The sequence below is a fragment of the Lathyrus oleraceus genome, chromosome 5, assembly GCF_024323335.1.
Source record: "Lathyrus oleraceus cultivar Zhongwan6 chromosome 5, CAAS_Psat_ZW6_1.0, whole genome shotgun sequence".
In the NCBI taxonomy this organism is placed as follows: domain Eukaryota; kingdom Viridiplantae; phylum Streptophyta; class Magnoliopsida; order Fabales; family Fabaceae; genus Lathyrus; species Lathyrus oleraceus.
In genome coordinates this window covers 449,251,172-449,266,909 of record NC_066583.1, presented here as the reverse complement: position 1 = coordinate 449,266,909, position 15,738 = coordinate 449,251,172, and the positions used below count along the sequence as shown (strand labels likewise).

The 15,738-nt window shown below is 40.3% G+C and overlaps 1 long non-coding RNA gene across 1 annotated transcript; it reads left to right on the top strand.

Moving 5' to 3' along the window:
- The first annotated feature begins 13,667 nt into the window (after positions 1-13,667).
- LOC127085366 (uncharacterized) lies at positions 13,668-15,360 on the top strand. The gene is made up of 2 exons (XR_007789109.1): positions 13,668-14,789; positions 15,127-15,360. It is a non-coding gene; the product is annotated as an uncharacterized LOC127085366 (long non-coding RNA).
- The last annotated feature ends 378 nt before the right edge of the window (positions 15,361-15,738 follow it).

The window sequence follows — 15,738 nt, the reverse complement described above, 5'->3', positions numbered from 1 at the left end:
AAACTGAACAACCTACAATATAGCATATGCTGTCAGGAATGAATGTCACGACATTCAGCTTGACATCAAGGTCCATATGCTGAGTCTGTTTTTCCAGAAAACAGACTGTACAATTTTGTTGACCTGTACATGATCAAAATGACCATACTACAGTAACAACATACATTAATAAATGTCAAAGTGTCCAACTTAACATTTACACAATTGGCCTTAAGTTAGTTCTATTATTCTTTTGAAGAACAAACTAAGTTACATGCTGAAGTATAGCAGAACACCACTCTGCCTAATCTTCAGTAGCTGCTGTCAATGATGAATGTCATAACATCCAGTTTGACATTCAGTCAGTAGGCCTTATGCCAGGTCTGGTTCTTCCTTGATAACCAGACTGCAAATGAATACTAAGTTCAAACAGAACTCCTGCTGTTCTATTCCTTAGTATCTGTTGACAGGTATGAATGTCACTGCATCCAGTTTGACATTCAATAAATCCTGTGTTAGCTAGTCCTGCAGTAACTACAATGTAGTCACACATACATGTCATGACATCAGTCAAGACATTAGTACCCATCTAGTGTTTTACCATATAATGCAGCCAATTAAACACCTACAAACTCCCCCTTTGGCAAATTTTTGGCTAAAACACTTTGATCCCCATAACAGAGTTCTTAGCAGCGGAATCACACACCTAGCAGGAAATAATACTAGCTAGTACACTTAGAGTGGCAGCACACTCACACACATGGAAGTTAAATAAAAACTTCACATAGCAGCACACACATATTAGAAGTTACACCTAAACTTCAACATCAGCTGCAGGGGGGAGGAATCTGTCGTCTCGAGAGTCTGTTGTAGAGACCCATGAGTGTCTGTTGTAGAGACACCCACTCTTTTGTTGTTTAGGGGTTACTCCCCCTTTTTGTCAAAAATGTTGCCAAAGCCAACAACATAGCCAGAGAATAACGACAGAGTTACAGACTTGGTTTTACTTCACAGTTTCAACCAAGTTACCTTCCACTTGATCTTGCTCCACAACTTTGATCAAGTAATCACCCACTTTTGCTTTACAGTAGGTACCACTATATCGGATGCCATGATTTTGTTTCTGACATCCAGAACCACTCCTGCATGAACAGCATCCTTGAACTCCTGTAGGTACATTGGCCTTCTCACAGTAGGGTGTCTCCTTACCCTCTTGTATCCACCCTTGTTGCAAGTAGCATAGCTATGATCTGGTGACCAATCATAGCCTTGTACAAATTGTTTAATAGGCAGAGATATTAAACAATTTATTCCAAACATCAGTGGTTGCTATAAGGTCTCAGAGAGACATATTCCCAGTTTGCTCCTTAAATTTTCAAACTGAGTAGCATCCAACGCCTTTGTAAATATGTCAGCCAGTTGAAGCTCCGTGGCTACATCTTCCAAAGTGATCACTTTGTCTTCCACCAGATCTCTGATGAAGTGGTGCCTAATGTCTATATGTTTGGTCCTGCTGTGTTGGATGGGATTCTTGGAGATATTGATGGCACTGAGATTATCACAGAACAATGTCATGACATTTTGAGTGACATTGTACTCAGTGAGCATCTGTTTCATCCACACCAGTTGGGAACAACTGCTTCCAGCGGCTATATATTCAGCCTCTGCAGTGGACAGAGAGACACAATTCTGCTTCTTGCTGAACCAAGATATGAGATTGTCTCCCAAGAAGAAGCATCCACCTGATGTGCTTTTTCTGTCATCTGCACTCCCAGCCCAATCAGCATCACAGTACCCAGATAGGATAGGCTCAGACCCATGTGAGTACAGCATACCATAGTCACAAGTCCCATTGATGTACTTGAGAATCCTTTTGACTTGATTCAAGTGACTCACCTTAGGCTCTGCTTGGTATCTAGCACAAACTCCAACTGCATAAGAAATGTCAGGTCTACTTGCAGTTAGGTACAGTAGGCTTCCTATCATGTTTCTATACAAGCATTGATCAACACCAGGCCCTCCATCATCTTTGGTTAACTTCAGATGAGTAGGAGCAGGGGTCCTCTTGTGCCTGGCATTATCCATACCAAACTTCTTGACTATGTTCTTGGCATACTTGCTTTGGGAGAGAAACATAGAATCCTCCATTTGGTTTACTTGCATTCCAAGGAAATAGGTCAGCTCTCCAACTAGACTCATTTCAAACTCAGACTGCATCTGATGAACAAATTTTTTCACCATTTGTTCTGACATTCCACCAAAGACTATATCATCCACATAGATTTGAGCTATCATGATTTTGCCTTCTTCATCCTTCACCAACAAGGTTTTATCTATTCCACCTTTTCTGTATCCATTTGAGGTCAGAAATTCGGTTAACCTTTCATACCATGCTCTAGGTGCTTGTTTCAACCCATACAAGGCTTTCCTCAGCTTGTATACATGAGTAGGATGGTTAGGATCACAGAACCCTTTAGGTTGTTCCACATAGACTTCTTCATTTAGGTAGCCATTCAAGAATGCACTCTTCACATCCATTTGAAATAGCTTAAACTTCAGGATGCATGCTACCCCCAACAGCAATCTGATGGACTCAAGCCTAGCCACAGGAGCAAATGTTTCATCAAAATCTACCCCTTCAACTTGAGTATATCCTTGAGCTACTAGTCTTGCTTTGTTCCTAGTAATTTCTCCCTTCTCATCAGATTTGTTCTTGTAGATCCATTTGGTACCAATGATGTTGGTCCCTTCAGGTCTTGGAACTAGTTCCCACACTTTATTCCTTTTGAACTGCTCAAGTTCCTCTTGCATGGCAATGATCCAGTATTCGTCAGTCAGAGCTTCTTTCACATTCTTTGGTTCAACCTTGGAAACAAAGCATGAATTTGAGCTTATTCCCCGTGACCTGGTAGTCACACCACTGTTGGGATCCCCTATGATGAGATCCTTAGGATGGTCTTTCTGAATTCTGATAGATGGCACTTTGGTGGTTGCATCTACTTCACATTCAGGAGGGGGTTCCTGTGCTTCTTCAGACTTGACTGAGATGTCAGTTGAACTGTCAAGGAATGTTTCAACATCCTCTATGACATTGGCTCCTTCCTCTTTATCATCCATAATGACATTTATGGATTCCATCAGGACATTGGTCCTGTAGTTGAACACTCTGTAGGCTCTGCTGTTAGTGGAGTATCCCAGAAATATGCCTTCATCACTTTTGGGATCCAGCTTCCTTCTCTGTTCACGATCTGTGAGAATGTAGCATTTACTCCCAAAGATATGAAAGTACTTCACAGTGGGTTTTCTGCCTTTCCATATTTCATACAGAGTGGAGGAGGTTCCTTTTCTCAAGGTGACTCTGTTGTGAACATAGCACGCGGTACTCATTGCTTCAGCCCAGAAGTGCATGGGGAGCTTCTTTGCATGAATCATTGCTCTGGCAGATTCTTGAATAGTTCTATTTTTTCTTTCAACTATTCCATTCTGCTGGGGAGTTATAGGGGAGGAGAACTCATGACTTATTCCTTCAGATGAGCAGAACTCATCAAACTTGGAATTCTTGAACTCCGTACCATGATCACTTCTAATCCGGACTACACAACTGTCCTTTTCCCTTTGAAGTCTTATGCACAGGTCTTTGAAGACATCAAATGTATCTGACTTCTCTCTGATGAAGCTTATCCACGTGTACCTGGAATGGTCATCAACCACCACGTATGCATATTTCTTCCCATCAAGACTTTCAACTTGCATAGGTCCCATTAGGTCCATGTGCAACAGTTCCAGAACTCTGGAGGTTGTGGGATGTCCCAGCTTCGGATGTGACATCTTGGTTTGCTTGCCCACCTGGCATTCTCCATAGACTTGTCCTCATCTATCAGAAGCTTTGGAATTCCTCTGACAGCTTCCTTGGATATAATTTTCTTCATTCCCCGTAAGTGGAGATGTCCAAGACGTCTATGCCACAGCTTCACCTCCTGTTCTTCCCTGGCTGAGGAGCATGTTGAGGAAAAGTTGGAGACTTCAGGTTCCCAAAGGTAGCAGTTATCTTTGGACCTGGTTCCTCTCATAACTTCCTGATTGTCACCATTTGTCACAATGCACTGCTCCTTAGTAAACTGAACATGAAACCCTTGATCACACAGCTGACTTATGCTGATGAGGTTTGCAGTTAGTCCTCTCACTAACAGCACATTATTCAGTTTTGGAACTCCAGAGCAGTCCAGCTTGCCCACACCTTTTATCTTTCCTTTGGCACCATCACCAAAGGTCACATAGCTGGTATTGTGAGGATGAATATCTACCAGCAGATTTTCCATACCAGTCATATGTCTCGAGCATCCACTGTCAAAGTACCAGTCTTCTTTGGTAGAGGCCCTTAGAGCAGTGTGTGCTATCCTAGCATACCATTGTTGCTTCTTTATGGGAACATAGCGCTTATATGATTTACGCTTAGACTTGACCTGTGAGGCATGGTTAGGGAAACCATGAATCCAGTAACAGAAGGCTTTGATATGACCAAGCCTACCACAGTGGTGACATCTCCACTCCTGGTATTTCATCTTCTGATGGTCATTTATCCTAGTTCCTCGATGTTGAGACATTGGCTTTGACATCCGCTTGAACTTCTGAACTCTAGCCTTTGGGCGTTTGTGTTCAGCTCTTTTTCCAAATCCTAGCCCAGATTTGGTTCCAGACTGCTGTCCCACCTTTAGAATCTCTTCCAAGGTGTCAGTTCCCTTATTCATCATTCTGATGGATTTGGTCATCTGGTTCAGCTTGGAGGTCAGCAGGGCTATCTCACCATTTAGCCCCTCTATGGCAGACAGTTGCTTCTGTCTCTCATCTTCCAGTTCCTTGATGAGTTTCTTCTGCTTTTCTCCTTGTGCACGCACTTCTGCACTGGTGGTACACAACTTCTTATATGCTGCAGCAAGTTCATCAAATGTCAGTTCATCTGCACTTGTGTCATCTTCAGAGACACAAACACTGGTTAGTGCAGTGACATGTTTGGCAGATTCTCCTTCAGATTCACTTTCAGAATCTCCTTCAGACCATGTGATAGCTAGCCCCTTATTTTGCAATTTGAGGTAAGTAGGACATTCAGCTCTGACGTGTCCATACCCTTCACAACCATGACACTGGATTCCCTTCCCATGGTTGAACTTCTCCTCAGAAGTTGATCTTTTCTTAATGTCAGACGGGATGTTCTTGACATTAGGTCTACCTCTTTGATCAATCTTCTTCATGAACTTGTTGAACTGCCTCCCAAGCATGGCTAAGGCTTCTGATATACTTTCATCACCTCCAGTATATCCTTCTTCTGACTCCTCTTCAGCATTAGATATAAAGGCTATGCTTTTCTTCTTCTCAGCATACTCACCTAAGCCCATTTCAAAGGTTTGGAGAGAACCAATGAGCTCATCTACCTTCATATTGCTGATGTCCTGCGCCTCCTCTATGGCTGTGACCTTCATAGCAAACCTCTTAGGCAAGGACCTGAGAATCTTTCTTACAAGTTTCTCTTCAGTCATTTTCTCACCTAGTCCACCAGAGGTGTTTGCAATTTCAAGAATATTCATGTGAAAGTCATGAATAGTCTCATCCTCTTTCATCCTCAGATTTTCAAACTTGGTTGTCAACATCAGAAGTTTGGACATCTTCACCTTGGAAGTACCTTCATGAGTTACCTTGAGGGTATCCCAAACTTCCTTAGCTAGTTCACAGTGGTGCACCAGCCTGAAGATGTTCTTGCTGATTCCATTGAACAATGCATTCAAGGCCTTGGAATTTCCAAGAGCTAATGCCTCTTGCTCCTTGTCCCACTCTTCTTCAGGAATCTGCGCACTGACTCCATCTTCACCTGTCCTCGTTGGATGTTCCCATCCTTTGTTGACAGCTCTCCAGACTTTGCTGTCTAGAGACCTTAAGAAGGCTATCATACGAGGCTTCCAGTCATCATAATTAGATCCATCCAACATGGGTGGTCTGTTTGAGTGTCCTAAATCCTTGTCCATGGTACTAGAAAGTAACTTCCCTAGATCTCACCCAGAACTTCACAGGCAGGGTGCCTGCTCTGATGCCAATTGAAATTCTAGTTATCAGACTTTGGATGTCACGCAGGCTGTTATGACATCCAATTCTGCACAGACAAGAATAATGCAGAACTTAAAAGTAAGTGCAGTAAATAACACAAGTAATTGTTCACCCAGTTCAGTCCAACATGACCTACATCTGGGGGCTACCAAGCCAGGGAGGAAATCCACTATTAGCAGTATCAATTCAAAGCTAAACTCACCCGTTTACAACTTCTCACTTAATCACTACCCAATGCAATTTCAATCTTACACTAAGATCAGAGTTCCTACTCACTCCCCCTCAATCACCTCAGTGATAAATACCTTGAATCAAAATTAAAGACACTTTGAAGTCACACTTCAAAGACAACTCTTGATTATGCTTCATAGCTTAAATCAAGATACACAGCACTCACGCTTAAAAGCTTTGAGCGACACAACACTTACAACTCAATGAACACCCTATGCCACATCAATCATCCACTTGATAATGGCTTGGCTTACAAGATACGTCTAATACTAGACTCACAAAATACAGCAGTGAAGTATGATGGACACACTAAATCTTCACGCCTCAAAATCCCTGAAGCTGAATGAAGGAACCCCTTCCTTTTTATATTGCAGCACCTGGGCTTTTGCACCTGTATTCTCCTGAATTTTAGGTCACACAAGTTCCCTCAAATTCAACATTTAGGTTACTAACAAATAGGCTATTTGTTAGGTTCATTGAATGTAGCTTGGTTGTTGATTTCCTGGATTTTCTCTCAGCTGTTGAATCCCTGAAGAATAGCCTGAGAAAAAGCTGAAACAGAAAACTGAACAACCTACAATATAGCATATGCTGTCAGGAATGAATGTCACGACATTCAGCTTGACATCAAGGTCCATATGCTGAGTCTGTTTTTCCAGAAAACAGACTGTACAATTTTGTTGACCTGTACATGATCAAAATGACCATACTACAGTAACAACATACATTAATAAATGTCAAAGTGTCCAACTTAACATTTACACAATTGGCCTTAAGTTAGTTTTGTTATTCTTTTGAAGAACAAACTAAGTTACATGCTGAAGTATAGCAGAACACCACTCTGCCTAATCTTCAGTAGCTGCTGTCAATGATGAATGTCATAACATCCAGTTTGACATTCAGTCAGTAGGCCTTATGCCAGGTCTGGTTCTTCCTTGATAACCAGACTGCAAATGAATACTAAGTTCAAACAAAACTCCTGCTGTTCTATTCCTTAGTATCTGTTGACAGGTATGAATGTCACTGCATCCAGTTTGACATTCAATAAATCCTGTGTTAGCTAGTCCTGCAGTAACTACAATGTAGTCACACATACATGTCATGACATCAGTCAAGACATTAGTACCCATCTAGTGTTTTACCATATAATGCAGCCAATTAAACACCTACAATTTTCTTTTCTCAAGGGATTGTTGTTTAAAATCACTGGTGTGTGATTGTAGGGAAGTGAGTGGGTTCTCATACATAAGAGTGCTTAGGTAGAAATTGCACGGGCAGAGATTAGGTGAGAAAGACTGTAACTTGTTGAAGTGTACGGAGAGTCTTTGAACTAATTCTATTTTAGTGAATTTCCTTCCTGGCTTGGTAACCCCCAGACGTAGGTGAGTTGCACCGAACTGGGTTAACAATTGCTTGTGTTATTTGCTTTACCATTCTGTATCTTTATCCTATGTGTGTTAACAAATATTAGTGTCGTGACATTACCTTCGACATCTTATATCTGATACCAGAATTTCAATTGGTATCGGAGCAGGCATCCTGCTCTGGTTCTGGGTGAGATCTAGGGGCAATACTTTCTGGTACAATGGAGAGAGATAGAGGATTTGTTCACAGGCCACCAATTTTGGATGGTTCTAACTATGACTATTGGAAACCTCGAATGGTAGCCTTTCTAAAATCTCTTGATAACAAGGCTTGGAAGGCTGTATTGACAGGCTGGGTGCACCCTGTAGTCACTAAAGAAGGAGAAGCCACTGCTGAGAAAAAGCCTGAAGAACAATGGTCCAAGGAGGAGGACGACCTAGCCCTTGGAAATTCTAAAGCATTGAATGCCATCTTCAATGGAGTGGACAAGAACATCTTCAGATTTGTAAACACTTGTGAAGTAGCTAAAGATGCTTGGGACATTCTCAAAACCACTCATGAAGGCACCTCTAGAGTGAAAATGTCTAGACTACAGCTGCTCACCACCAAGTTTGAAAACTTAAGGATGAAAGAAGATGAAAATATTCATGAATTCTACATGAGTATCCTTGAAATTGCCAATGCCTCTGGAGCCTTGGTGAGAAGATGTCAGATGAAAAGTTAGTAAGAAAAATACTCAGATCACTCCCCAAGAGATTTGCTATGAAAGTAACAACCATAGAAGAATCTCAAGACATCTCAAATATGAGAGTTGATGAGCTAATTGGATCCCTCCAAACATTTGAGATGGGAATATGTGATGGAGCTGAAAAGAAAGCCAAGAGCATAGCATTTATGTCAAACACTGAAGAGGAAGATGAGGAAGGTGGTCAAGATACTGATGAAGACCTGGCAAATGAGATAGCAATGCTGGGAAGACAGTTCAACAGACTGATAAAAAAGGTAGATGTGAGAGCAAAGGGCAATGTCAAGAACATCACATCTGACATCAGTAAATCCAACAGCTTTGGTAAGAAACCAAAGTCTGAAGAAAAGCCCAAAGAAGTTCAGTGCTATGGATGTAATGGGTATGGTCATATTAAAACTGAATGTGGGACCTACCTCAAGAAACAAAAGAGGAGTCTTGTGGCCTCTTGGTCTGATGGAAGTGAAACAGAAGAAGCTACAAACCATGTGACTGCATTGACAGGAAGATGGGGGTCTAAGGAAGAGTCAATTGATGATGAAAGAACCCTTAAAGAGTTGTGCCACAGAAGTGAAGGAGTGTGCAGACAAATTGAAAGTCAGAAGAAAGTGACAGCTCAGCTGGAAAATGAAAAGGAAGAGCTTGTGGAAACCATCTCAAAATTGAAGATTGAAGCTGTATTCTTGAATTCCAAACTAGATGAGATGACTAAGTATGTAAGAATGCTTAACAATGGATCTGCTATCTTAGACAAGATTCTCCAGACTGGCCAAATAACAGGAAACAAATCTGGCATTGGATTCAAGGCTGAGTGCAGTTACACTGGTTGCAAACCAAAATCCAAACCTAAGTGCAGCCATGTTAAAAGCAAACCTGAGATTTCACATCAGATGTCACAACAGCAAAAAAGAGAAGCATCAAAGATGGAAATGCCAATACTGTGGAAAATTTGGCCACCTGAAGCCCTTCTGCTATAAGCTATGTGGCTATCCTGGCCCTATTCAGTCTCAATACCAATCAAGGTCCAAGCATCACAAGACTGTCAACAAAAAGCAATGGGTTCCTAAGACAAAGGTCACAAGTCTAATAGCTCACACTTCCCTCAGAGTTTCAGCCAAAGAAGATTGGTATTTTGACAGTGGTTGCTCCAGACATATGACTGGGAACAAAAATCTGCTAACTGAACTTCATCCTCATGCCATGAGTTATGTTACCTTTGGTGATGGTGCAAAGGGTGAAATCAAGGGAATGAGTATGCTGGATTGCCCTGGAGTTCCTGACCTTGATGATGTCCTACTTGTTAAGGGATTAACTGCTAATCTTATAAGCATCAATCAACTGTGTGATCAAGGTCTGAATGTAAACTTCACCAAAACTGAATGTCTGATTACTAACAAAGAAAATAAAGTAATCATGAAGGGAGTTAGGTCCAAAGACAACTGCTACATGTGGAGCTCTCAAGAAACTGGATACTCTTCAATGTGTACCTTAGCCAAAGAAGAAGAAGTGAAGATATGGCATCAAAGATTGGGCCATCTGCACCTTAAAGGTATGAAAAGGATCATATCAGTTAAAGCTGTTAGAGGAATTCCCAACTTAAAGATTGATGAGGGAAAAATCTGTGGAGAATGTCAGATTGGAAAACAAACAAGGATGTCACACCAGAGGCTCAGACATGACACAACTACCAAAGTCCTGGAACTACTTCATATGGACTTGATGGGACCAATGCAAGTAGAAAGCCTTGGTGGGAAGAAATATGCATATGTGGTGGTGGATGATTTCTCTAGATACACATGGATCAATTTTATAAGAGAAAAATCTTATGTATTTGAAGTCTTTTCTTTAAGGAGCTTTGTTTGAAACTTCAAAGGGAAAAAGAAAGTCTTGTTGTCAAAATTAGAAGTGATCATGGAAAGGAGTTTGAGAACAGCAAATTTGCTGAATTCTGCTCTTCAGAAGGAATTCATCATGAGTTCTCATCTCCCATCACTCCCCAGCAAAATGGTGTGGTGGAAAGAAAAAATAGGACTCTTCAAGAATCAGTCAGAGCTATGATTCATGCTAAGAAATTGCCCTATCATTTTTGGGCTGAAGCCATGAACACAACCTGCTATGTTCACAACAGAGTGACATTAAAGAAAGGAACTCCCACAACCCTTTATGAAGTCTGGAAAGGAAGAAAACCTACAGTCAAATACTTCCATGTATTTGGTAGCAAATGCTATATCCTGGCTGATCGTGAGCAAAGAAGGAAGATGGATCCCAAAAGTGATGAAGGAATATTTCTGGGCTATTCAACGAACAACAGAGCTTACAGGGTCTTTAATTCCAGAACTAATGTATTGATGGAATCCATTAATGTTGTGGTTGATGACCAACAGACGGATGTCACAGACGATGTTGAGACATCTTTGAATGATTCTCCAGTTGACTTCTCAGACAAAAATAAGGAAGAAGAACCTCCTCAAGCTGAACCTGAAGATGACAAAATCAACAAGGGAACCTCTATCAGAATTCAGAAGGATCATCCCAAAGATCTTATCATAGGAGATCCAGATAAAGGAGTCACTACTAGATCAAGGGAAGTGATCTCACATGGTTGCTTTGTGTCAAAGATTGAACCCAGAAATATCAAGGAAGCCTTGACTGATGAGTTCTGGATTAATGCAATGCAAGAGGAGTTAGGCCAATTCAAGAGGAATGAAGTATGGGAATTGGTTCCTAGACCTGAAGGAGTAAATGTCATAGGAACAAAGTGGGTATATAAGAATAAATCTGATGAACAAGGGGTTGTTACTCAAAACAAAGCCAGATTAGTAGCTCAAGGATATACTCAAGTTGAAGGAGTAGACTTTGATGAAACATTTGCTCATGTAGCTCGCCTTGAGTCCATTAGACTATTGCTTGGAGTGGCATGCATTCTGAAATTCAAGTTGTTTCAAATGGATGTAAAAAGTGCCTTCCTGAATGGCTACTTAAATGAAGAAGTATATGTTGAACAGCCTAAAGGATTCACAGATCCAAATCTTCCACAACATGTGTACAGATTAAAGAAAGCCCTCTATGGGGTGAAGCAAGCTCCCAGGGCTTGGTATGAGAGACTCAGTGTTCCTTGCTGACAATGGATACAAGAAAGGAGGTATTGACAAAACTCTGTTTGTGAAGAATGAAGGAGGAAAGCTCATGGTGGCACAAATATATGTAGATGACATTGTATTTGGTGGGATGTCAGAACAGATGGTTGAACATTTTGTTAGGCAAATGCAATCTGAGTTTGAGATGAGCCTTGTTGGAGAACTGACCTACTTTCTTGGGCTACAAGTCAAACAGATGGAAGACTCTATCTTTCTATCTCAAAGCAAGTATGTCAAGAACATTGTGAAGAAGTTTGACATGGAAAATGCAAGTCATAAAAGGACACCTGCTCCTACTCATGTGAAAATCTCCAAAGACGAAAATGGTGTCAGTGTAGATCAGAGTCTATACAGAAGCATGATAGGAAGTCTGCTATATCTCACAGCAAGCAGACCTGACATTGCATTTGCTGTAGGTGTTTGTGCTAGGTATCAAGCTGAACCAAAAGTCAGTCACATAAACCAAGTGAAGAGAATACTGAAATATGTCAATAGCACAAGTGACTATGGGATGTTGTATACTCATGGATCTGGATCCATGTTGACTGGTTACTGTGATGCTGACTGGGCTGGAAGTGCTGATGATAGGAAAAGCACATCTGGGGGATGCTTCTTTTTGGGGAACAATCTAATTTCATGGTTTAGCAAGAAACAAAACTGTGTATCTCTATCCACTGATGAAACTGAATACATAGCAGCTGGGAGTAGTTGTTCTCAACTGGTCTGGATGAAGCAAATGTTATTTGAATACAATGTCACACAAGAAGTCATGGCATTATACTGTGATAACCTGAGCGCCATAAATATTTCCAAAAATCCTATTCAACATAGCAGGACAAAGCACATTGACATTCGTCATCACTTCATCAGAGAACTTGTAGAAGAGAAGATCATAACTCTGGAGCATGTTACTACTGAAAAGCAATTAGCAGACATTTTCACTAAAGCTTTGGATGCCAATCAATTCGAATGTTTAAGGGGGAAGTTGGGGATCTGTGTTCATGAGAACCTATAGCAAGTAAAGGAGTTTGTGGTTATCCCCGACTGGGTAAACTGTGCTGTGGCAAGGACTAGACTGTGTGACTGGAAGCTATTTTGATGCTGATGTTTGAAAGATTGAAGTTTTGTTGATTTGGAAAAAGGCCACCTTTGGTCAATTTTGACTAAAAAGGGGGAGAAGTGCTGATATGGAAGCTGTTGTGGAAGTTGTGAGATGTATATAGCTGGAGGACAACTATTTTTAAAGGAAGTGCACAGGTGTTAAAATAGAATGTTGTTCTGTTTACAGATGTCAAAGAGGATGTCAGACATGGTTCACAGGTGTTGTTGTTGAAACAGATGTCAGAATGACATTCTGGCTGGTACAGGTGCTGGAGTTATAGTAGCTGTTTTGTTCATGGAGACTGTTTGTTGTGCGCACAGATTTAGGGGGAGAAGGAGTACCCTTGTGCATTTGTGTGTCTTACTAGTTGCATCCTGTCATACGCCAATTTTGTCCGGGCATGTTTAAATTTTCGTAAAATTGATTTCACTTTTATTTTGCATCATATGCATAGCATGACATACATTCCATATTGAATAAATTCCTAAAATATCAGCCAGAATAATTTTATTGAAAATACAGACCAATTGGTTAAATCATTTCTCAAGAATGTGTAAAAAATCAGCGGGTAAAAAAGTTTCAAATTTAAAATTGCAGACACCAGTATTATTAATCTACTGTTCACGTAGTTTAACCTGGTGTGCTCGTTGTATTTTTCAGCGACTGTTTTGATTATATTTTGACCCGCCTGAGCCTTTTAACCGGTGCAAATTTATTTCAGAATTTGAGGAAACGATGTATTTTTTTTAACAAGTATGTTTTGTGCTGACAATTTTAGTGTGACTGATTTAATTTTCCGAGCAAATTTATACTCAGTTTCTATTTCTAATTGGTCAATTTTTTTGGTTTAGTTATTAATTAAAATAATTAGAGCTTATTTAAATCAAAATCTTTATTAAGAATTTTTAACAAAAATATTTCTTTAATAATAAGTAATAATAATGGTTGACAAGTTACATATATTTTTGAAATTGGATCCTCTTTTAAAAAATAATAATAATAATGAAAAAGACAAAAATAATTAATAAAGCTCTTCTCTCACACACACGTCATTCTGAGAAAAATCCTTTCTCACACTCCACTCAATACCGTTACACTCAGCTCACACCTCACCCACAACTCTCATTAAACCCTCACTCCATCACTCATTTCCCATGACGCGCCTCTCCTCACAATCCTCAACGTCTCTCTTCACCGTTACTACCTCTCACTCTCACAATCCCTCACACTCCCTCACACGCCTCATTATCCCTCTGTAAAAAAGGCTGAAAAAAGAAAAAAAGAGAAAGAGAAGTAAAGGAGGAGACTCTTCGTCTCCTTCAAAACCCAAACACCACCATCCAAAAATCTCACCTCCATCATCACAAACCACAAAACCTCACCGTTCACCCACCTTCGCCTCCGCCTTCTTCCATCAACCCCACAACCGCGCTCAAACCTTCACTTCGCCTCCTTCGTCTTCCAACAAGTGAAACCACCGATCCACCCACCAACAACAACGCCTTCACGACTCCGGAGAACTCCACCCTCCATCCAAGATCCGCCTCCACACATCTTCCTCACTGTCGATTCACCATCCACCGTCAAAACCGCTATCACAAACCCACAAAACTCACAGATCTACAACCCACCTTCACCGACGACTTACCTCAACCATCGCCACCGTCCGCCATTTCAATCGCAACTCCAACCGTTGCCGCCGTCAAAAACTCCACGAGGAAGTCTATCTTCCATTCTTCTCCGGATCCACCACGTCTTCAACCGTCCAACGATTTCTCTCTTCCTCCGGCCGACTCCACAGTCCCAAACTTCATTCCAGATTCGCATCCAACCCAGCAGTGATCAACAACAACGGATTTGTTCAAACTCAGCTTTCCGACAACATCACCTTGACAACAACTCAGCAAACAGGGCAAGTCTTTAACATCAAAGAGGACAGAAACTCAACAACACAATGAAAGATGAACTCAGCCGTTAAAGCATTATGGGTGTCGAATCGATGAGTTTAAAGTGTTGCGTCTCGGTGAGGTTTTTTTTTGCTCCATGGTATAGGCTGTGAAAATTGAATGCAACAGCGTAAAAGTATGACTTCCTGCAGGACCACAACAACAAGTAATGGAGTGCTTCTTGTACGGTAACGTTTGAGCCAATCGCTCCATTAATACTTTGATGTTTGTTTTCGGCTCAATTACATTTTATTCATTTTGTTAATTCTGCCTGAGTTGTTGTTATGATTAATATTTTTTTGTCTGTGTTGAATATAAAAGAATAATTAGGAAAACATGGATGTAGTTTGTATCCGTGGAGTTAAGGGATAATTTATTTGCATTGCTTGTTGTATCCATGTTGCTGAGGTATTAGTGTTCACTGTGTTAGAAGAAGACCGCATTTATGTTTTTATGGGTATTAAGGATATTAGTTTGGCAAATGTAATTTAATAAATCAGTAACTTTGCTATTCTTCTTGAAAAGGTGCCGAATTCAAGTCGATAATGGGGACGTTCCGTGTTCACTATGTTATGAGGCTTTGGTTTGTATATTGTTTCTATCTCTTGTATGATAATTAGGCTTAAGTGTGGGGGTGTGTGCTTTAGAATCATATTGTTTGGTATATCTTTCATGTTTGTACATAATTTGGTGACATTGTAAAACAATGCATTGTAATTATTTTGTTTTCATTATGCTAAATTGAAATTTTAATTCGCAGATCCGACAACTTCATGTCGGTATATCGCCAAAGATTACAAAACATCAATATGATTTTTCACCGTGTTATGATATCGCAAATAACATAAATCCTTGTTATCTCGCACAAACCGGTTTGAGCACATCAATGTAAATTAAATCAACATTGTCACTTGTTGTCATTTGTTCTCTTAAAAACTAATTAATTGAACTTTTGTTTGATTAATTCATTTCAATTAATTAATCTTAATTAACTTAATTATTTAGGATAATTAAATAATTTTGATAATTAATCTTAATTAATTCAATTAATCAACTTAACCGAATTCTGATGAGTTAATAATTAAAGGTTGACCGATTTCTTTTCCACCATCTTTTCATAATAAACAAATTCAATTT